At 41.5% G+C, this 24,642-nt stretch overlaps 1 long non-coding RNA gene across 7 annotated transcripts in view; it reads right to left on the bottom strand.

The window, feature by feature from the left end:
• Nucleotides 1-24,642, bottom strand: part of LOC108403824 (uncharacterized) — a 251,403-nt gene that overhangs the window by 202,219 nt on the left and 24,542 nt on the right. Inside the window, exon 4 of one of the 7 annotated variants that reach the window (XR_001854801.3) lies at nt 4,235-10,715. The exons of 5 other annotated variants lie outside the window; for them this stretch is intronic. This is a non-coding gene — a long non-coding RNA (uncharacterized lncRNA). One more of the 7 variants, XR_001854800.3, reaches the window with a different exon arrangement.

The raw sequence follows: 24,642 nt of genomic DNA, 5'->3' as shown, positions 1-24,642 counted from the left end.
TGGTGTTGCTGCCTCAGCATCCATTTTGTGTGGCCAAACAGATGTGCATCTGACACCAGCCCTCACGCCAGCACAGGCCCCAGAGAGCAGCCACAGAGTCGCAGGGAATGTCAGGCCCTGAGAGGACTCCCCCGACAGCCCTGTGGTCAACAGTGCCCCCCGCCTCCCAGGGTCTGTTTGCCCTAGGCACCCTTAGACAAACCCCCATGGGGCTTACCAAATGCTGCGGTTTGAGTTTGAACTGACCGGTCCAGCCCTAGCCCGGGGCCCCAGAGCACTCCCCAGCCCAGGTGTTCCCTCTCTCTGCACTCTGCCCTGACCTCCCTGTGCATTCCCACAAGGTGTGTCAGCTACTTCCTCCAGGAACTGCGAGGAATAAACTTCTCACTCCATTTCCTTTTGGTCTGTTGTCCACCTCAGCCTACCACCCAGCATCCTACACTCCACTTAAAAAATGTCAATTTAACAAAGTCCTCACAGCTTTCTTCCTAGCCTGAAAATGCCTGCCTATCTGCCATGTCCTCACATGGCAGGGCAAGAGTGAGCACATGGGTGCTCTGGTGTCTCTTCTTGTGGGGACACTGACCCTACTGGATGAGGGCCCCAACCTTATGATCTCATTTAACCCTAATTATCTCCATAAAGGCCCTATCTCCCAACACAGTCACACTGAAGGTTGGGGCTTCAACCTATGAATTTGGGGAGGGACACAAACATTCAGCCTGTAACAGAGCTCCAGAAAACAAACTCTAATACAGAGGTGGCAGATGCCGCTACAGAATTGGCCAAAGCCCTGCAGAGGGACTCGCTGGACAGAGGGGGTGAGGGAGTGATCCAGGAAAATGCCAGGAAGAGGCATATGCTCTGGGCCATGTAGTCAGAAAGAGCCCACCCAAGGGAAAACAGAGGAGGGAGACCACGAAGGAAGGTGGTGAGCAGTGCAGGCCTTGGGGTCGAGCTCTCTGGGTTGAAATCCCGCCTCTGATCCCGGACAAGCATTCTGACCTCTCTGAACCTCAACTTACTCATCTGTAAAATGGAAGCAATAGAGACTGCTTTTCAGAGTTATTGTGTAGGCGAACGAATTAATTCCTGTAAGAGGCTTAGCTGGCAATGCTAGCTAATAAGAGATGGCATTCCAGGCAGAACTGGGTGGAAGCCTGTCAGTCACATGGAGTCTTGAAAACAGATGGCCTGTTTAGGGAAGGGTGAGCAACTTCAGGAAGATCAAGGAGAGGACAAGGATGTGGATGAGCCCAGACTGGAAGCGTGTTTAATGCTGACTAAGGAGCCTGAGCTTTGTTCAGAGAGCTCTACGGTGTCACTAGAGTGACATGAAGAGACTTAGGTCTTAGGAAGATCACTCTCGTGTCCATGCAAAGCAGGAGCTAAAGAGAGAAGGACAGCGGGGCCAATGAACAAGGCTTGGATGTACATGATGGTAGCCAAGAAAATGTCCCAGTAACAATTCCACGTGGCAGCTAAATCCCTTTCCACTTCAAAAAGCATCTGCTCTGCTGAACTTCCACCACATGCAAGACACCCTGCCAAGAGCTGTAACTGAGACTCGGCTCTCAACCCCAAAGTACTCTGCATTCAGGGCCCTCCACAGTCTTCTCCCAGCACTTCCTTCCAGTCTTTTCCCCATAACTCCTCAGCAGGCATGCTGGGCTCTGGCCAAACAAACGTAAGGGCCTTTCCTGATGGAATGAGCTTAAGCTCTTTCTTCCCTTCCCTTCCTGTCCTGGTTCTTGTGGTAGGCAATGCCATGTCCAGATTTGAATCGCTCCTTCCCCACTTACCGGCACTGGGTGACCTGTGGCAGATCAATTAACCTTTCTGAGCATCCATTCTTCATACGTGTCACTTAGATAGTGCTAGTACTTGCCCCACAGGCATATTATAAGGTATAAGCATTTAGCACAAAATCTGCCACTTGCCTGCATGGCTCCCAAAGTCCTTCCAGATCCACCAGCCCTCAGTGCCGCCCCCTGGCTCTACGGCCTGTCCCCTCACTCTGCTCACAGAAGCTAACAAACATTGTGGTTTCTGCATGCTATGTTTTCTCTACCCCCAAACCACTCCCTGATGGAGAGGACCATACAGTTCTCATCTGGGATTCCTCTCACCACAGAGTGCATGACGTTGTGCACAGATATGAGCTGGGCAGGTATCAGTTCAAAGTTAGGCAACAAGGGGCACATGGCACACCACCAAGACGCACCCACCCAGCCGGCCACATTCCCTTCTCAGCATGTTTTTTTCCTGCCAACAGTCCGTGATGATTGGACCAGAAAAGAGCACAGATCCAATGGAAGCCAGCTAATAAAGTGGCCCATCACAGATGACACAGCCCAACCAGAACATGAGCCAAGACAGCCAGGCTCTCTGTGATGAACACTGTTGGAAACAAAAAAAAAAATCAGGCAAGGGCCACAAGAGGTAAAATTGAAAGGAGTTTGAAGGTCTGAAAGTCAAAACAAAGACACTGAGAGAGGCATTTAAAGTTGGAGCCATGAGAGCCCACAGCAAATGAAAGTTATAAGAAACCAGAAATTATTAGAAATAATGGAAATTACATGTATTGAAGATCTACTAGGTATCACCCACTGAACTGAGCAACGCACAGATTATCTTACTTATTTCTCAACAAAAACTCAGGAGTAGGCTTGGTTACTAGTCCCATCAAAAGAAGAAATTGAGTCATGGAATGCTGAAATACCACGACCTTCTCATTACCCTTATTACAATTATTTACTATCTACCTTCACCCTCTCCCATGTTCGCCATCCATTACTTCAAGTAAACATGGGTAAATCTCTTGTTGCAACAGGATCAGCAAATACTGTGGAGACAAGGACTGCAGACAAGGCAGGGACAATGTGCAGAAAGGAATGGCAGGAAATAGCGTCCCATCAAAGGTGGCCTGGATCGGCCCTACTGTCTTGAGTGGCCTCCTAGACCCTTGCTTGTAGGAATCACCCACTCTCCTGGGCCCTGATGGTCTGTGCCATGTATGACCGTACGCTGCCTGGTGTCTAACGATCTTATTGTACGTATCATGCCTTTTCTTCTAAGCCAGAGCTCATGAGCTCCTTGAAAACAGATTATGCCTTCTTATGTTGTTTGTCCTTGGGCAGATGGGGGTGCCCTGAACGTTTACAGAAATCATCCCCCGGCTCTGTTCAAAGTGCCCACGCTCCCACCCGTGCACACAGAATTCTTCTGTGCTCTCCAAAGGCATCAGAACCCTCAGGTGTAATCTGAGAACCACCAGCAGAATAAATAAATCCCTGCCCTGGTGGCAAATACTTCCCTTCACTTCTTCCCCTATAAAAAGCAAACTTCCCCAACCCAATCTCACAAGTGCTCTCTAATGGGCTCTTTGTTTTGTTAATTCCACTTAGTTCAAACCAGAAGCAAACAAGAGAAAATGCACGAGGAACCACCTAGTCCAGTGCATGGCATTGAGTCAGGAACTCTGTGTTTCCTACAATATTGCTTTATTTGAAGAGTGCAAACTTCTGTGTTTTAAACGGCCCAAAAAATGGTTGGGCGATGGGTGGTAGGTGCCATTGCCAAGAAGCCTGCTTCTCAGCATATGTGCAGACTGGCCACATGTGAACAAGAACAGTATCAACTTCTCTGGGACTTCCAGAAGGCCTCCTCAAATAGTAATCAGTGGAGAGTTACACTAGTCCGCACCTCCCCTATGGGGAGCCACTTCAGCATTCATCAGCAAGGTATGCCTGGGAAGCTTCTTCTGCTGGGCTGGGCTGGAGAAGTCACTTCTAACCTCAGAAAATGGCAGATGCTGGAACTTGCAAAGTTGAAAATTTCATGCAAGTTTCAAAATGGCAAGAAAGGGATTAAAGAAATCCACAAATCCAGAGGTCAAAGTCAAGACTGGAGCACAAACAGGTAGGGGGTCTACAAAAGTAGGGGTAGTGGAAGTGGGCCAGAAGCAAGGCTTTCTGAGTGATCATCTAGGCAGTGTTTTTCAAACGTTTTTTAGCAGATGAATTCTCCTAATAAATGAAAGACATGCAACCCTAAACCATAAACAAAAAAAATTTAAATCAGTTACTAGTAAATTAGTACATGTATTCATTACAAAGACAATTGCTAAGAACAATGAAGTTAATTTTATTAAGAAGAAAATTTGAAATTGAGGATGACAGTTCCAATTTTGTATCACTCTCAGCATCCAATTTATTTCAGTATTTTGCCTTGATTCTATTTTTCAAAAGAAAAGAAAATCGTGATCACAGAGACAAATTGTTGTAAATGAGAATAGTTTTTTTTAACCAATTGTTTCATGATGAACATGATCTTCCATGAGACAGCGATGGTAGGAAAAGCTTTATTCTGAATCTGCAGAAAAGAAATGAGCAAGCATGTTGAAGAACAAATCAAATTTGCACAATCATTAAAGAGGTTCCTTGGTTTAAAAATCCCCAGCCAAGAACATCTACTAACATTTGTCACTTGATTTCATAGATTGGCATGGGCTGGAGGCACTGGCCAGTTGGCCTGACTTAAAAGTTCCTTCCTGAGGGAGTGGACGTAAGAGCCAAAGAGGCCTCTGGTGGGGAACTAGGGAACAACCCAAGAATTCAAATGAAACCGAAAGAAACTACCAAATCCATACCATCAAACAGCCCACAAGGGTAGCAGAAAGAAGCTAAAAATGTAGAATCTGACAGACTCCAGACAAAACCCTAGATGTATCATTTATTAGTTAGGTGACCTTGGGCAAATTACTTAAAATTTCTGAATCTAAGTGTTCTTATCTATAAAATTGGGATACTGATTTTCTTTCACTGGATTTTTGTAAATATTAAAGGAGATGCAGTGTGTATAGGCCTGGCCATTTAGTCGTTCAACAAGTAGGACCAAGGATGGAGTGACACTGAACTGAGGGAGGGGGACACAGAGGCCTGGTGGTTGTCTGTGGGGAGCCCCATCCAGACCTGTGAGGTTGGACATGGGAGGGAGGGGACAGGGGGCTCACACGGTCGTTTCTGCCTCTACGGGGATTGATACAGGGGGCAGAAGAGAGCCCAAGTGAAGCGCTGGAGAAGGTATAGTCCGAGCGCCACAGAGACATGGAGATGCCAGCTATAAACACTGTTAAGTCCAAGGAGGACCTGGTGCCCCAGTGATGACTCCTGAGGTTCTTCCACCTGCAGATTTCTGCAGATGGAATTCCCTACTCACTCTCCTCCCAAACGCCTGCAGAGAAGGAGAGGTCGCAGCACCCACACCCAACGGCGGCAGGCCAAGCAGAAGGGGGCATGCCAGGGCACTGAGTTTGGAGGGGTCAACTCTAACACCCCACCCTGCACAGACACACACACCACTTTGTTTGTGGAGGTCCTGGGCCCCTCTCCGTGTTCAAGATCAAAGCCCTGGGTTCTCTTAGCTCTTTCCAAATTACAATAGCTGCCAGCCCCCATGCACATATATGATTGCTAGAGAACTTTCTTCCTATACTCAACGACATCAGGATCTCCTCTTCAAATAGGCCCCTAATTTTTCTTTGCCCTAGGATATTCACCACCACTATAGCTGGCTGACTGATTCAGTCCACCCTGCAGCTCTACCAGCTCTACCTAACCCCCATTAGAGATGGGCCAAGACGAGAAGCAAGGGATAAGCAAAGCCCCAACACAGCAGCCGTCCTCACAATGTGCAGGAAGGAAAACACCCTTGAACTTAGTCTGATACCTTCTCTCAGGCAGAATTTGTTGAATCCCAGAGGTCCTCTTTACTCCCACACTGCCAATGTGTGACTCAGAGCTTCAAGTCCGGTGAGGGAAGGGCCGCATAGGCAAGTGGCTTCTTGTTGGAACAATACAAAGGGAAAGAGAGAGTCCACACACCCTCCTAATGGATCTCTTAACAAGCTTACGTGAAGATCGCCGATGCACAGAGATCATTGTCCTGGTGACAGGGAGCTGTAATTGAGAATTGTGACTTAGATGCTTGGAGAGTGATTCATTAGGGCTCCATCATCTCTTGTTGTTTTTAATGGGAAGGGTTGGGTGGTACATAAACACAGTTATGACAGGCAAGGAGAGAACAAACAGACCAGAGAACCACCGAGGTCCCTGCAAGGTGAAGCCTTTCTTTCCCGGAAGGTTAAGATAATTCTATCAGAGATGCTCTTCCAGCAACTGCCCTGGCCCAGTGCTACAGCAGGGCCGAAGCAAATCAAGGCCATACCGTGTTGCCAGGCATCTCAGAGCATCCAGCACAGAGCTCCACAATAGACCAAACTGCTAAGTGAATGACTGGAGGATCACGGTTGTACCATTTCTAGTGTGCTTGATTTGCTTATACAGTATCCACAGCAGAATTTATGGTCATGCTCGCCTTTACTGAGCATGCAGTTCTGATCAGTAGCTGTGCACTACAATCCTTATCCTCACTTTACGATTAAGAGCACAGTGAACTCCAGGGGCTCGATTCCTTGCTATATGAAAACAACATTCCATTGGGATCTGTCAGAGAAAGTCATGTCTTAATCATCCTGACTCCATCTCATTTTTTAGCAGAATGTCTGGCACATAATGGGCACTCTAAATTGTTTCCTGAAGCACTAGAATTTAGTTGTGTAACTGGTATTACCCAGTTCACCACAACACTGTCACTTTTCTTCTTAACATTCAACTTGACCCTTTAAGTCTCTATCCTATCCAGATTAGGAGGATATCCAGTTTCTCTTGCTTAGGATTTCCTTTGCCTAGAATTGTCCAAGAGCCCAATGTTTATTCAAACCAAGGAGGCTACTCCAACTTTCAAACTCCAAATAAAGTAAGAAATTTATCCACAACCAAAACCCCAGGTTTTGACTGCTATGGCTGTTGTCTTTGCCACACTCATTTCTGTTAGAAATAGATACACCTTAGTGGACAGCCATGATAACACTCCTATTGGTTCAGATCCCTATGCAAACAGTAGAGTTTCTTCAAGAGGAACAATCCCACCTACTCTAGAGCTGGGCTTGACCAAGGATGTCCCCAGCTTGGCTTCCCAAGGACTTTGCTCTACCCTCACATGCTCAACTATTGCACCCTAGAACAGAAAGGGCTGGATAAAAGAGAGGAGCTCCTAGCCTTAGTCTAATTCTAAGCCAGATACAGCCCTGTCCCTCTCCTCCATCCAGCACCTGACATATGCCTTAGCCCTGACATTGAGCCTAGGTCACCAGACCAGCCTACACTGAGTTCTCCTTGGTAACACATGGTTTTGAGGAAACTTACTCAAAACACTCTCAATCCAATCTTCTTCCCCTAAACAGAAGTCAGAGTTCCAACCCTTCACTCCCGAAGGAGGATCTTTGCCCTTTTACAGATTACCCAACAGCAACCCTAGCTACCAGTTCTGGGGGAGAATTTGGTGAAGCCACAAGAGGTTGGCCTTACATTTACACAACACAGCTGTCACTCAAGGGTTTGTTTTTTTATTTGTTTTCCTGAAAGGGATAGGATTTGCTCCAAACTGTTTTCCTGATACCACCTCTAAAGACATGAAAGCAGAGGAGTTGGCAACTTTTAAATGGAAACTTCTTTACTTTTTCCATCTTCATTTTTTTAAGATTTAAAATCTTAAATTAATCCTGCTTCTCATTTTAGGACACCTTATCATCATTAGTCTGCACATCCTCTCTTTTTGTTAGTTTTCCCTTTTATGCCCATTTTTGACTTACTGTCCTCCTAACCCTAACCTTAAACCTAATCCCTCCCTCCCATTCCAATGTGTGTAAAGGCACATCCCTTTGTTGTATGTGTTCTTGTAAAATATGCATTGTTTTGTGTGCATGGATTTTTATTGCACATACATGGTATAGTGCTATGGATATCATTGTATTTCCTACTTTTAAATTCTACATTGTATTTTAAGATCCATCAATATTTAGTCCATTGCTTCTAACTTATAGTGTAATACTCTGTAATATGCAACTTTATGTTTTAACTGTCCACTTCCCCAGTGACAGAGAATGGATTGCCTTCAACATCTTTCACCATAAATCATTCTGCACGTAGGTTGCCTGTGGACTTGCATGAGCATTTTTGTTCTGGATCGTAGAGCATACGTACTTTAGCCGAGTACTGCCAGATTCCTCTTCAGAGTGTCTGCACTGGTCTAGGCTCCCCCAGCAAAGCATGAGAATTACTTCATATGCTTGCACTTCCCAACACTTGGCATTGTCATATTTTATGATTTTAGCAAGAATAAACAAGTATAAAGCTCTAGCCCGTTGTTTAATTTTCATTTAATTTCCATCTATTTACTTGTTAACCTTTGAGGTCTTTCCTTGGTTAAACTGGTTATTTATATCCTTGGCCCGTTTCTCACCAGGGTTCCTCTCTTTTACATGTTGATTTTTAAAAGCTCTTTTTATGTCCTAAATATTAATAACTTGTCCAAATAGTAAGAAGTTGTCTCAACTGTTAAACTGTTATTAATTGTATTCATTATGCCATTAAATTTGACATGACCAAATTCATCCGCTTTTCTGCCTCATGCATTGTGTTTTAGTGGTTTTAAGTTCTTCCTTTCTCCCAAGCATTGAAAGTATTCTTCTATATTTTCTTCAAATAACACTATAGCATTTCTTTCCAAATCTAAGTCTTTGACCCATCTGAAATTCATTTTTGCATTTTACCAGGTTTATTTATCTTTACATTGTGAGGCAGTTTTCCTACATCTAACTATGAAAAACTATGAAACTACTTATCTTCCTGCCTCCCCACTCCCATTCACTGATAAATTGTCACATGACAATTTATACAACATCCACATGACTGTCACTATCACCTTATTACCCTGTAAACCAAGGATTTTCACTTTTTCCTGCTTTTAAATGTTAGAGCCCTTTTGTGATGATTAACTTTACGTGTCAACTTGACTGGGCCACAGGATATCCAGATATTTGGTTAAGCATTATTCTAAGTATGTCTGTGAGGGCATTTCTGGGTGAGACAACAGTTGAATTGGTAGAGACTAAAGCAGACTTCCCTCCCCAGTGTACGTGGGTCTCATCCAATCCAACAAAAGCCTGAATAGAACAAAAAGGCAGAGGGAGGCGATAATTGTCTCTCTCTGCCTGTCTTTGAACTGGGACACTGGTGTCTCCTGCTGCTTTCAGACACAGACTTGGATTGGAGCTTAGGTCACAGCTCGCATGGGTCTCTAGCCTGCCGACTTAAGATCACTGATTTTTGTGCCAGTTTTCTGGAATATTAAGTTCCCAGATGTAGATATAAATATACATATAGATAGATATATGTGTACAATACATGTGGGTGAAATAGAAATACATTTATTAGAGATATAGGTGGCATAGACATATAGATGTTTCAGACATAGATATAAATACTTTGATACATAAATACATGTCTGTATCTGAGACCTCTATTGTGTTCCCTTAGATTATTTGTCTGTTTCACATGGAGATCACTCTTTATAACATGTCTTCATATCTGGCAAGAAAAATATTCTTTTTTCCTATTTTCTTATTCATTTAGCTATTCATGGGCCTTATTTCTTCCATATAATTTTTAGAACATGTTTATCAAGTTCTTCAAAATATCCCACTGGAATTTTAAATGAAATTGGGTTGGATTTATAAATTAATTTGGAAGAGAAAACAGCTAGATAATATTAACTCATTCCACACAAGGACATGGAATGTGTCTCCATTTAAATCAATCATCTTTTATATAATCTAATAGAATTTAGCATTTTTCAATAGAAATGTATGCTCTTTGTTAAGCTAATTTCTAGATACTTCTGAGTTTTTCTTGATACTTCTTATGTTTTGAGATGACAGCTAATTATTGCTGATGCAAAACAATGTTAAATATATTTAAGCTGATCTGGGATCCAGCAAATTTGCTGAACTCTCTTATTCTTCTAATAGTTTATCTGTTTTGGTTGTTTTTATATTTTTTATGTGAGCTTCTTTTAGTTTTCTCTTAACCGTTACCTTACTAAGTTAGAGCAAATAATTTAGAATCTTTATCTTTCTTTTGCTACATGGAGATTATACATTCGAAAAGCTGAATAAGTCTTTTTTTTTTTTTTAAATAACTACATGGTGAATAATTAGAACCAAGAAGAAAGATCTAACTATATTTTAATATGGAACGTATTCTATATAGAAGCTAAAACTGCAAGGAGAGACTCCTCTTGGCTCTTAGAAGATCTGTGAATACAGTGTAGGGTAAACTTGTCTTATATAACATTATATAGATAATGTTACACATCAGCAGTACAATTAAGACATAAAGCTTATACCAAGGTGTACAAAAACAGGTCTTTCAACACCTGTATTAAGAAAATGTCTTGTGAAAAGAAGTAGAAGAACGTTTGTTACACAGTAACACCGATCACTGTATGCGCAAGGATAGTCACGCAAGCAGGACGAGACACTTACTGCTGTGTGCGGCCCTCCCAAGAAATGTCTGATGGTGCACGGCTTCCTCTTCCTAGGTCTGTAGTTCTTCATACCTTCTCCTCTGTCTTCTTTACACCTTTGACTACAATGTGCAGAGGTTAAACTTACTCCAACTTGAAACACGTGTGAAAAATGTTCCTAGTTTGTTGAACTTTTGTCAGTTTTGCCGCATCCATTTCAAACGGTGGCAGATGTTTCCCCTGTGCTATTCATGGCTTTCCTCATGTTCCCATGGGCAGGAAGAGCCCTGAAACAAATGAGAGTGATCTCTAGCCAAAGGCAGGAATATTATATGCTGAAAGCAAATTCGGTTTTGGAAGGAATATGTCACAAGTTTCAGAATCGTTCTGTGGGTTTTTATGTGACAGTGGGATCCTGATCACACAGAGGTCACTTGGAACAGTCATATCCTTTCACACCACTGCAACTTTTCCTGATTCTTTTCTTACAGCCTATCAAAGAACATTTGGAAGTCTTCCACAGCTCCACCCAACAGCAAACATGAGACTGAATTCCCATTTTGGACAAAAGGCAGAGCATCGCCTCCACTTTGGAGTGAGCAGAGGAGTTCGCCATCACTAAAGTAGCTCCCCAAGGAAGAAAGTGGGAAGAGGGAAGGACTGACTGGGACTGAGACATGATTCTTGCTCAGCTCTTTCAAGACAGACACATGCTACCACCTGGTTCCCATTACAGCCTGGATACAGTGAGACTGGCCCACTGAGGCACCCAGGTGGAAGAATGAAGCTGAGGCCCTGTGTGCTTGGAGCCCAGAGAATGTTCCCAGCATATCACGATTACAGAAACATCTGTGCCCAACAGCTTTCAACTGAACCACTGTGAAAATTTACAGTGTTCGATCGCTTTCAGAATTTCTCACTTCCCAGCCTCAGACAGGGTGGTCTCAAGGCTGCCAGTGAGTTGCAGCAGGAAGTGAAAGAGATCACAGTTTCCAGGGTTTGGATGCAATATGGCATCAGGCTGTGAGGGGTGAGCCTGGAACCCTGAATGCTCTGGAATTCCATCAACTGAGCATTTCTTCCTTCCTTTACTCGTCAATCAACATATATTTGCTGAGCATGGTGTGAACTGACTTCATAATGCAGCAAAGTCTGAATAAGTGTTGGTCCTCAAAGAACCAACAACTTAGTGAGAAATAACTAATGGTTAAAAATCATTCAAATAGTATAAAATATTATTTATTTTGAAACCACAAGATGACAGTGAAAAATCTACCATATATTATACTAAATATAAACAGATTTGAAGTACCACCTAGAAACAGCACTACTCTAATTAAGATCCTCAAACAAGAACAATAATAGCATTTCCAAGATTCTTGTTAGAAATGTAAATTCTCTGACCCTCCACCTCAGGTCTACTCTCTGGAAGTAGGGCCCTGGAATCTGTGTATTGAAAAGCTCTTCAGCTGATACCTGCTCTACCTTCAGAAGCAGTGATCTAGGTTACAGGGAAAAACAAAAATTGATCCTAAGCAAAAAAAATTACCCAAAATAATCCAACTTGATTTTTCCAGGCACCAGGGGAAACAGGCAAGAAGGATGGACTGGCCAGTGCATGTAGTAAAGGGTCATACCACTCATCAGTGGGAGTGGGTCAGAATTAACAGGAGCCATAGTAAGAGCTGGCAAAGAGAAGAACTGATAAAGTCAGAAAATCAGAGAGATTATGCATGAGAATATTTTCTTAAAACAGTTAGACATTGTTAATATATGATGTCATACAGAGACCTCTAAACAATCAGAGGATATACTACAACTGTGCATGGTTGGAAAAGGCCAACAAGACATTGTTGCCCTTAATGTGACAATTTTACATCCACATGACTGTCACTATCACCTTACTACCCTGTAAACCAAAGATTTTCACTTTTTCCTGCTTTTAAATGTTAGAGCCCTTTTGTGATGATTAACTTTACGTGTCAACTTGACTGGGCCACACGATATCCAGATATTTGGTTAAGCATTATTCTAAGTATGTCTGTGAGGGCATTTCTGGATGAGACAACAGTTGAACTGGTAGAGACTAAAGCAGACTTCCCTCCCCAGTGTACGTGGGTTTCATCCAGTCCAACAAAAGCCTGAATAGAACAAAAAGGCAGAGGGAGGCGATAATTGTCTCTCTCTGCCTGTCTTTGAATTGGGACACTGGTGTCTCCTGCTGCTTTCAGACACAGACTTGGATTGGAGCTTAGGCCACAGCTCGCATGGGTCTCTAGCCTGCCGACTTTAGATCTTGGGACTTCTCAGGCTCCATAATCACTTGAGCCAATTCCTTATAATAAATCTCTTTATATATAGAGAGATATATATATTCTTTATAATTTATTTAATAAATTTGTCATTTTGTTCATATACATATTTTTACATGGAATCAAATGCAAAATGCATAGGGGACAGGTAAGTAAGCTGCTTTGACTGAGTAGTACACTGGGCCTCCAAACCCTTCTATTCCCCACTTTGACAGGATTCAACAGAACTCCCAGGGATTTTAAACCATGAAGTTAAAGAAACCTATGTGTGCTCTTCAAACATTCTAGTTCACTGTCTTCAACCAGCTTACGCATACACATTGCCCACCCAAGTTCCATCCTGGTCAGCCCTATGGAAATAAAACAGAGGCTACCAGTTCCAATGTCACTTGACCTATCTCTTATTATCTCCCTGTGAAAGCCAAGAACTGCCATTTTCAGTATATGTACATGCCTCCTTAGGAGAGAGGGTTCAATAATCCAGCCTTCTGATGATAGGGCCCAATTTTCTGATCTGATCTTGGGCTCTGTGCTGAGGCCTGCAGGAGGTAGAGATGAGACAGGCCACATCACGGACCTCTCTGATGCAGGAGGGAAACTTCACAAAGGCCATGTGCTTTCAAGAGACTTCTACAACCACGGGCCCCCCGCCAATCAGGCATCACCCACTAACTATGAGGCAGAGGTTCTAACCAAAGCTCCTTGGCAATTTTATAGAGTTGAGTTTCTGAAAACATGAGAGCGTTGCTGGACACTTAATGAGTGGCCAAATCTTGAATCTTCTGATATTCCATTATAATACATATTTCTCTTCGGGTTTTTTTTCCAGCTTTACTGAGGTATAATTGACAGATAAAAATTGCATATATTTGAGATGTACAATGTGATATTTGATACATGTACACATTGAGAAATGATTACCACAAATAAGCTAATGAACACATCCATCATTTCGCATAGTTACCATGTTTGGCTTGTGGTGAGAACACTTAAGTTCTACTCTCTTAGCAAATTTCAAATATGCAAAGGAGTATTATTAACTATAGTCACCATGCTGATTTCAAATGACTTGTCTCCAAGTTAGCTAACTCTTTCTTCTGCATGATCAAGCCTCTCATTATTGAAACTCTCAATGGAGTTTTTCACTTCAATCATTGTATTGTTCAGGTTCAGGATTTGTTTGGTTCATTCTTTATGGTTTCTATTTCTTTAATAAACTTGTCATTTTGTTCATATACTGCTTTCTTGATTTTATTTAGTTGTCTATGTCCTTTTGCCTCTTGCTGAGCTTCTTTAAGATGATTATTGTGAATTCCTTGTCAGGCAATTTATAAATTTCCATTTCTTTGTGGTTGGCTACTGGAGCTTTATTAATTTCCTTTGATGGTGTCATGTTTACCTGATTTTTCATTATCTATGTAGCCTTGTATTGGTATCTCTTTTCTTGAGCATTTGAAGGAGTAAACACCTCTTTCAGTCTCTACACACTGGCTTTGCCAGGAAAAGATCTTTCAGATCCCTGGATGATGGAATTGTCTCTGGTATTGCAGTTGAGTGGACTTGAAGCTGGGTCCATAGTGGGGTCCTGCTACCAAGAGCTTAGGTGGTTGTAAATCCTGCCTGTTTCCCAAGAGGACCAGACTGCCTCCAGGACGTTGGTAGTAGGGCTGGTGCTGGGACAAGGGTGGTCCACTTCGGGTCTGCAGTTGTGTTTGCTGGGCCTGTCTCCAAGTGTGCAGAAAGCTCTGAATCCCACCATGTCCCTGGGAATGTTCGTGCTGCATCACCAGGCAGGTCACTGGGTGAACAAGACTGGCCCCAGACCGCAATTGGATGAGGCTCAAACCAGGTCACAGAACTGTGCCCAAGGTCTGCAGACCTGCCTCAGGGTTATGGACAGGCATGCTTTCTATCAGGTTCTGAGTAGGCAGGACTTCCCATGGATTATACCAAGCAAGGCTGGAGCCAGGTCACAGGGCTGCATCAGGATCCACAGTCAAACCAATGCCTCTAGGGACACAGAGGAGTGTCAGTTCTGCTGGGTCCTCGGGTAAGCAGGACCGATCCCAGACCGTAGCTAAGAGGGGCTGGAGCCAGGTCGGCAGTCCACAGTCGGGACTTAGGTCAGTTGGCCTGCTACCCAAGGCACAAGTGGGTGTGAATCCTCCCAGGTTGGTGCTGGCAGATGGCCTTGGCAGGACAACATGTATAGAAAAAAAAAAAAGGCCAAATGAGGCTGTAGCCACGTCCACAGAGAGATGGAGCTGTTTCTGAGTCTATAACTAGGACCACAGTCAGCAAACCTGCAACATAGTTGTATGACTGCCCTCTCTGAACAGCCCTCCTCAATCTGGGGCTCCCCTGGGGTTTCACAACCCTACTTGAATCCCAAAGCTCCCACAAAGTCACTTTTGTCCACCGATAGCTGCCAAATTATTGCCGCTATGATGTATGAGTGGGCAACCTCTACTGTGCCACCTTGATGACATGCTGTTTTCCTATTTTGGTTCAGAGATCCCTGATCTGGTAAGATTAAGGCGAGGCAGGAGCAGACATCGGCAACTGTGCAAGAACCTTTAGTTGCTCCTGCATAGTTCCTGGTCCTGATCTAAATCAGAGGGTAATATCAGATTTGATCATGCTTTTGAGGGTTCTTTTACAGTGGTTTAGGTTTGAGTTTTCACTGATTAGTTGGTTCATTGGTTTGGGAGAATTTTGTTTTGATTTGTTACTTTTGAAAACATTTTTTGGTTATATTTTGAAACCTGAAGGAAAACATGAATTAGAAATAGATCAATAATGAGGCATATACTAAATTATCCTAAAATAAACTATGATTAGTCTGTACTTAACTTTATAGAAACAGGAAGAAGCTATCTCCTAGACTTTAAATATTTTTCCTGATTCTACTACTAGGGTAGAACAGCAGAAAAAGAAGAGAGAGGCCCCTCTAGTATGTCTTTGGCAGAAAAATAGATTTTGGCCAGTCACAATATATGCCCAACTTATAAATATTTGAGGGAATTCAAATGAGGTAAAAAGAGATCTTATTTTTTAATTGTCAATAAGAATTTACAAATTATCAATGAAGGTCAGAAAATTCTCTCAGGCTATTTTATGGGAGACTTTTTCTATATTGTCCTTGATCTAAGAGTCGGGGTCATGAGCTGGCATCAATCTCCAAGACACAGAAGCATGTTTTAAAGAAAGGAATGCAATGTGTGAAAGCAGAGAGTTAGCAGCATCGCAGTAACAGTCTTTGAATCACAGAGCCTAGATTTGTAAAGGCCATTAGGGAGCTTCCAGAATAGTCCCCTATTTAATAAACGCAGAAGATGAAACTGTAAGAAAGAAATGGACAGAGAAAGAAAGGGAAGGAAAGAAAAAGCATAAACAGATACTTTACATAAGAGAAAATTTAAGTAACTATAAGCATATATAAAGTTGATCAGTTTCATTACAAATGAAAGTTGCTAGTTGAAACAAGATGTATTTTGCACTCACCTTATTGGCAAAGGATTTAAAATCTGACAATACCAAGTGTTGGTGAGGATGTGGAGAAATGGAAACTCCCTACCAGTCAGAGAGTAAACAGGTTACAACACAATTAGGAATCAGTTGGGCATGAAGTTGAACATATACAATTATGGGCATCCCATTCTCAGGTATATGTGCTAGAGGAACTTCAGCAGATGTGTCCCAGGTGAAAAGTCTAATAATGTGCAAAACAGAAGTTTTTGTAACATCAAAAAGCTGCAACAACCCAATGTCCATTGAGAAGAGAATGACTAAATCAATAGAGACAAAGTAATATAATAGCATTCCATTTAGCACTGAAAATAATAGAGCTGTAACTGTGTGGTTAAATCTCATAAATACAGTTAAAAGTATAAAAAGACAAAGAAAAATACAGTGTAGTATCCCTCAGTTTAATAAAGTACTAAAACAAGCAACACTAATTAATATATTCCTTAGGAATTGTATGTGTGTATGTAAAATGTATACAGAAATACAAGGAAAATAACATAAAATAAAACTCCAAAACAATGGTTAGCTCTGAGGGTTTAGTGACGTTGGGATGGTCCTAGAGAGGAGTACATGGAAGGTCTCAAAAGTATGAGCCACTTTCCTTTGCCTAATCTGGCTGAAAGGTATCCAAGCATTTGTTTATTAGCCTATAAACTATATATATGCTCTTTGGTATGTACAATTGTCATCACTAAAAATACAATTAAACTTGCAACTTTAAAACAATCAACGTAGACCAGTAGTCAAAAAGTTAACTAATTTTCCCAAGTCACTCCACAAGTAGATGGTCAACCCTGAGCTGAACCCAGATGACCTAGTTTTGGTATCCAAGTGTGTTACTCAACTTATCAGTCGGACACAATATATAGTATATTCCTTACTTAATCTTACTGAATCTTGGTTTCTTCATCTGTAAAAGGGAAATTAAGTATATGTTTGCAAACATCTCAGCACATTGTTTAGCCCATGTTTTACATTCAAAGATAACCCTAAGAAGGAGGAGAGGGAACAGGAAGAAGAGAGGAAGGAAGGAAGCCCTGAGGGAAGGAAAGGAGGGAGGGAAGGTGGGTGGGTGGTAGCAGGAGAGGGAGGAGGGATGGGAAGAGAAAAAGGAAGACAGAAATGAAGAAAGGGAGAAAGGGGAAACAATGAGAAAGAAGAAACGCCGACAGGAATGGCATCCTTATAGGAACCACACATGCCCAATTTAGAAATGCACCAAGTGGAAGTGTAAACTAGAAAATCTGTTTTCTCTTCATTGCTGCAGGCCCCAGAGCATCTGGTCTCATTAAAGGTGCAAAAGTCGAATATCCTATTGAAAATTCTCTTTGGTGTAGGAAATTAAGTTAAATTAAAAACATGACCTTTCTCTCAAACTGGCAGAAGTGATCTCGTTCTCTGAGCATGATCGTATCCATCAGCAATACATCAAAACCAGACGTCGCTGTGGGACTTCTACGGCTGAGCCATCAACCTCCTCTGAGACTCTCGTTTATTTGGCTCCATTCAGGCAAAGAGGATCAGGTTCTTTATAAAATCCAAAGGACGAAGGTGATATCCGCCCGGGGAGGAGGGATTCAGGTCTTCTCTAACATTTCACAGGCCATTCCCTCAAAGGCAGAGCTGCTAACAGCCTGGAGGGCTGCGGCCCTCACTCTTCACTTTGGATCCAACTTGGCGGGGGAGGCAGAGTGCAGAGAGCCTGTTCTTTCTGGCAGAGGTTGAGTGGGGAATTCAACGGTAATCCTCTAAGGCCCAGCCGAGAGAGAGCCCTGGGGACCCAACAGGGCCTCTGGGCAGGACCATGCGCCCGGAGACCTGCTGGCACTCCCTCTCCTTGTTCTCACTTTGCCCACCCATCCACGGGCAGAGCCTACTCTTTCCCTGCACCACAGTGCCCCAGAGCAAAGGACATTAATAGTCCAGTTTACCAGCCCACACAGAACCACAAGGGCATCCTCTTGCAACCCACTCATGCCCAGGTCTTTCTGGAAGTCCTTCTGGACTCCAATGAAAAAGCAAGGGAAAAAGAATTCTCCAAAGAGCAGAGCAGGGGCACTGACAAGACAGAAACCCAGAGCAAAGACAGTCCTGCCCTGTAAGACGGTGGCTGGCCTTCTGGAGCCAAACTCCCAAGGGATGTGCACAAATGCAGCTCATTTATGTGTAAGCACGCTGACTGTGGTGTTCGTTATGGGCCCAAGGGGTGTGAAACAAATTAATTGCCCAGTTTATAAAATAAGTTACATAAATTGTGGTCTAACTATACATATCACTTACAATAGGCTATGTCACATGAAAAGCTCCAGTCCCCAATAGGAGGATGTTTTTCCAATTAAATTATTATTACTATTACTGTAATAATTTATATCCTAATATTAAAGAGAACTTTACAGTTTACAATGAATATTTCTTATATTAAATTCATTCCATTTATCAGCATAAATATATGAGCTAGATATTATTATCCCCATTTTATAGATAAGGAAACAGATACTCAGAAAGATTAAATGACTTGCCCCAGGGTTCCAAAAAGACTTTTGACACAATTGTGCTCGAATAGCAAAGATGCTTACAACACTGGGGAGGTTTTCACCTAAGGCCCTTTACAGTCAGGGTTCTGCTTAATAAATCTAAAAGGATGGGATAACTGTACCTAAACTAAACCAATAATAAGAACAATGAAGAGGAGGAGAAAGAAGAGGAAAAAGGAAGGAAGAGGAGAAAATTATGGTGCCAAAATAATATTTTATTTCTTTATTTTTCCAAACAAGCATCAAACAACTCCTAAGCATCCCTCAAGGATTACATACTGGAAAACCAGACCATACAGTGCTTATTTATTTCCTTGATGCTTTTAGTTGTTCTGATCTCCAAAATCTTTTTAAAGTGAAAGTAAGTACAGAAAACCCTCCTGAAATACCTAGTTTTCTTCTGGCCTTGTTGCTCCTGGGTTAGCAGGGGCTATGAAGTCTGAGGCAGTCATGTGGAGCAGTGTTAAAAACACACAATAGCATTATTCACAATAGTCAAGATACAGAAACAATTTCTGTATTAATCAATGGATGAGTGGGTAAAGAACGTGTGATATATATGTACCTACACACAGTGAAATATTATTCAGCCATAAAAAATAAAGAAATCTTGACATTTGTGACAACATGGATGAAACCAGAGGGCCTTATGCTGAGGGAAATAGGCTAGACCGAGAAAGACAAATATTGTATGATCTCACTTAATATGTGTAATCTAAAAAAGTCAAATATGTAGAACCAGAGAGTAGAATGGTGGTTGCCAGGGGTTGGGGGTAGAGGGAAGAATGGGGAAATGTTGGTCAAAGGTGTACAAACCTCCAGTTAGAAGATTAATTAAGTCCTAGGGTGACTATAGTTATTGCTATATTGAAATTTGCTAAGATAGTAAATCTTAAGCATTCTTACCATAAAAGGTAACTAAATGAGGTGAGGATGTGTTAATTAGATTGAATGTGGTAAACTCACAATCTACATGTATAGCTAATCATTACATTATGCACCTTAAGTACATACACTTTTATTTACCAATTATACCTCAATAAAGTGGGGAAAAAATACACAGAATACCTACAGATGCATTTCCACTCAGAATAATAATGGTTGCTATTTAAATGCTGAATATTATGGAAATACTATTGGAATCATTATAATGAAATAATAATTATTATTTATAATTATTTATTTTATAAGTTAATTACAACTCATTTTTATTATAATTGTTATTACAGGAAGAAAACAAGCATACCAAAACATGTACTGAAATATAAAATAAAGAGAAAATTATACTATGGGAAAAGAAAATGAAATTGTGGGAATATATGTGTATGCATGTAAACCAAGGAGAAAGGGTGGTAAGGAAGAAAAGAAAAAAATGAGTACTTAATTCCATCCAAGGCAAAAAAGATTAAAGCTACTGTATAAAATACTGCTGTACTAAAGGTTTCAAATAGACCCCTCATCTCTGAAGGTCATGGTCAATTCATATTTGTTCATCTGGCCCTTTCAATGGATCCATCTGCTTCTCATGGAAACCTAAAATTGTGGTTAATGAATCCAATGTTCTCTAAGTTTTCCATAAAAGGTCCCTTTAAATAAATTGAATTTGAGTAGTTAAACTGTTTTTAAAAGAATAGAGCCTGGATTGTACAGGGTTACTTTCCCCATACTCCACTATGCACTGAAGTCTTAATTAGAGCTGTAGCTATCTGAACTATTTTTGCCTTTGACTTTATAGCACATATAATTCCTATTGGTACAATAAACCAGTAACTTCAGTATTAGTTAAAACTAAATAAAGTTTATAAGCCTATCAAAATACCTCTTGTTTCTTGTAAATGTTTAGGAAACATTTCTGAAATGTTTCTGAAAGTTAAGGTCTTAAGAGTTAGCAGGAACCAGTGACCTCACTTTGCACTTTGTTTCCTTCTGAATGAAGCAAGCCCTCCATTCTACAAGGGGCAAGGAGAGCCACGGACATCAGGGAGGGAAGTCAAAGAGAAGATGGCCCAAAGCAAGAAGGGCGGGCTTCTTCCGTAACCACACACAGCCCCTGAAGATGGCCTGCCTTGTCTATTAAAGGCCTAGAAACATCCATTAAAAATGTGAGCTGTATTCCCAAAACATATGGTAAGAAATGAAGCGCAAAGGAAGAGTGAAGTCTCAGTCTCGGCCCTTGAGGAAACCCACCTTCACTCATTCACTACATCACTTCTGAAAAATCACTTCACATCCTGACTCTTTGATAGGGCCTTGAAATAAAGCCTATATGGAAAAAGTAAGAAAAATAAAAGTCTCATCAAATATTGCAAAGGACTACGCTGCTACCTACAAACCACTAAGTCTGAAAGAGAGAGAACAGTTAGTTATATAGGACTCACTGAGTTGTGAGCATTAAATGATATAACCTATGACATATACTTAGTATAACACTTAGCATAGGGTGAGAACTCTAATGTACTAATTACTAGTTGTTGCTATTTTTATTGCTGCTGTTGTCATTATTTTGAGATTTCATATGACAAGACTTGAGTTACTTCTGGAGAAGCTATATATATATATAGGCGGTGCAGCCTTTTGCTGAGTCAACACCTTTCTAGCTAATTTTGAAAGATACACTTCAGTGCCTCTCTTTAGGCCAAGGAAATATTTGGAAATGTTGAAACAACAAAGCAAAAACCATGCTTTCCATGGACTATTCATATATAGCCCTTTGCAAATCATGAGACTTGTTGACATACTTCAAGTTACTTTAAAAATTGTCATTACTCTATCTCATTTCCTTTCTTCTGATTTTCTTAGGAACACAGTTTAGATACACTTTTGACACCATTATTCCACCAAAACAGCTGTTATCAAGACCTGTATCTTCCAGGTCAATTTTCAGCCTTCACCTGACCCTCATTGAAATATATCTTACCCTTGATACAAGCCACTTGGTTCACTGAATAGGAAAAGGTGAAGAATTTGGAAGTGAACCAAATGAGTCTTCAACTTCTCCTATTCAGTCTCCTTCCTGAGTCTGCCCTCATCTTTCCACATTCTAAATGATGAATTCTCCAGAACTAAATCCTATGAACCATTTTTTTTCTCTATATTGACAATCCCATACATTATCATGGCTTTCAATGCCCTTTATATGCTAATGACTCCAAATGTGTATCTTCAGCCTGAACTCATGACTTTTACATCCAATCACATTTCAGTATCTCATTTAAATTCCAAGTACATCAGACTTGTCATCTCCAAAATATGATTTGAAATTTGCACCTCCAAATCTGCTTTTGTCAGTCTCCTCCAGCTCAGTAATTGGTAACTCTATCATTCCAGTTGCTAAGGACAAATTTCTGGGAGATATTACTGACTCCTCTCTTTTGCTCATACCCAATTTCTGACTTGTCAGTGAGTCTGATAGACTATAGAGGAAGAACATTAATTCTTCTCATCACCTCAACCACCACTCCCCCACTGTGTGAGACAGGAAGCTACTGGGAGACTATGAGCAGAGAAATGACAAGACATGACTTAGGTTTAAAAGGCCCTCTGGAGATACTTAGTTACAGAGAATAAACAAGATGGAGGTGTGAGAAGTGAGGCAGAAACCTCCTTCCGAAACCACACATAACATGAAAATACAGCAAATTCAATTAATCCTGAAAGAGCAACCTAAAAGAAGACTACAATGGACTGTCTACATCTGGGGAAAAGAGGAGACCTCACAGAAAAGGGTAAAATAGCAAAGCTAAGATCCAGCAATGCCCTAAGCCCTCCCCCCACCCAAGCTCAACAGCAGAAGGAAGAGAAATGGAGCAGGGAAGGAATAGAAGCCCAGGAATGCTAAACACCAACCCCTGGAGAGTGGATCTGGAAGCAGGAACCCACATTAAATGGTGCTCTGGAGATGAGAGGGGTTGGAAAACAAAGACCCATGGAATACTTGGAGAGACTGAGATTGCAGCCACTTGTGGAGAACAGGTACCCACAGCTGGCTGCTCAGGGACAAAAGAAAGGTGAGCACTTTGAAAGACTGCACAACAGCGAGAGGGCTGCTAAAGGGTCAAGGATTACACAGAGGTTGATGCTCAGGAGAAAAGACAGGCAGACAAAATCGTCCCTGCACACTCAGCCCAGCAGGTTGGGAGCTTCAGGTGATCCATGCCCTTGGCTGGCAACACAGCACTGAGGCCCCCAACTGTGATACTCAGCCGACTGCTCCTTCCTCCTGGCTGGCACCAAATCGCAAACATGCTTCCCCAGTCATTGCACAAAGCCAGTCAGAGGGAAGCCCTGCCTTCAGTAGCTACAGGGGCTAGCATAGAGGCTCTTCTCTGCGCACTTGGCCCACTGGCCCTGGCAGTGGAGGCAGACACTACAGCTGTAAAGTAGGAAAATGCTCATTCCTTACAGCAGGTACCAGCACCATGCGTGTGCGACCCCTGCCATCAATCCAGGTGCTGGGCAGCTCCAGACAGAAGAGTTTCTGGACACTAAAGGGCACCACATACACAAAGTTATTATTCCATAGTAATAATTAGAAATATGGAACAGCAAAAGAAACTGGTGCAAACCAAAACCCCTCAAATATCAGAAAAAGTGATAACTGAAACTGAACTCACAAATCTTTTTGATAATGATTTCAAAAATAAACATCATAAACATACTCACAGAGCTACAGAAAAATCTTCAAGACCTCAGGGAGGACTTCAATAAAGAGACAGAAACTTTCAAAAATACAGTATCTGAAATGAAATATACAATGGAGGAATTTAAAAGCAGATTAGAAGAGGTAAAGGAGAAGGTAAATGAAAAAAAATTAGAAAACAGGAATACAAAGAAGCTGAAGAACAGAGAGAAAAAAAGAATCCATAGAAATGAAGGAATACTAAGAGAAATGTGCCACCATTCCAAATGGAACAATATTGGCATAACAGAAGAAGAGAGAGAAAATAGGACAGAAAGTCTCCTTGAGAAACGATTGCTGAAAGACATGGAGTTACAGAACAGATAAAAAAACAAGACCCATCTATATTCTGCCTACAAGAGACTCACTTGAAACCCAAAGACATATATACACTTGAAGTGAAGGGATGGAAAAAGATATTTCATGCAAACAATAGGGAGAAAAAAGCAGGAGATGCACTACTTGTGTCAGGCAAAATAGATCTCAAAACAAAGAAAGTAACAAGAGACAAAGAAGGACATTACAATAATGATAAAGGGGTCAGTTCAACAAGAGGATATAACCATTATAAATATCTATGTACCCAACATAGGAGAACCTAAATATGTGAAACAAATACTAACAGAATTAAAGGGGAAAATAGAATGCAATCCATTCATTTTAGGAGACTTCAACATACTACTCGCTACAAAGGACAGATCAACCAGACAGAAAATAAGTAAGAAAACAGAGGCACTGAAGAATGCATTAGAACAGATGGACCTAACGGACATCTACAGAACACTCCATCCTAAAGCAACAGGATACACATTATTCTCAAGTGCACATGAAACATTTTCAAGACTAGATCATACACTAGGCCACAAAAAGAGCCTTAGTAAATTCAAAAAGACTGAAATTGTACCAACCAGCTTCTCAGAACACAAAGGTATGAAAATAGAAATAAATTACCCAAAGACAACAAAAAGCCCACAAACACATGGAGGCTTAATAACATCCTCCTAAATAATCAATGGATCAATGACCAAATAAAAACAGAGATCAAGCAATATAAGGAGACAAATGACAACAATAATTCAACACTGCAAAATCTGTGGGATGCAGCCAAGGCTGTGCTAAGAGGAAAGTATATTGCAATAGAGGACTACCTTACGAAAGAAGA

Source organism: Manis javanica, chromosome 1 (assembly GCF_040802235.1).
Source record: "Manis javanica isolate MJ-LG chromosome 1, MJ_LKY, whole genome shotgun sequence".
Lineage (NCBI taxonomy): Eukaryota > Metazoa > Chordata > Mammalia > Pholidota > Manidae > Manis > Manis javanica.
Note: the sequence above shows the minus strand (reverse complement) of the source record. Positions and strands in the feature narration are given on the sequence as shown.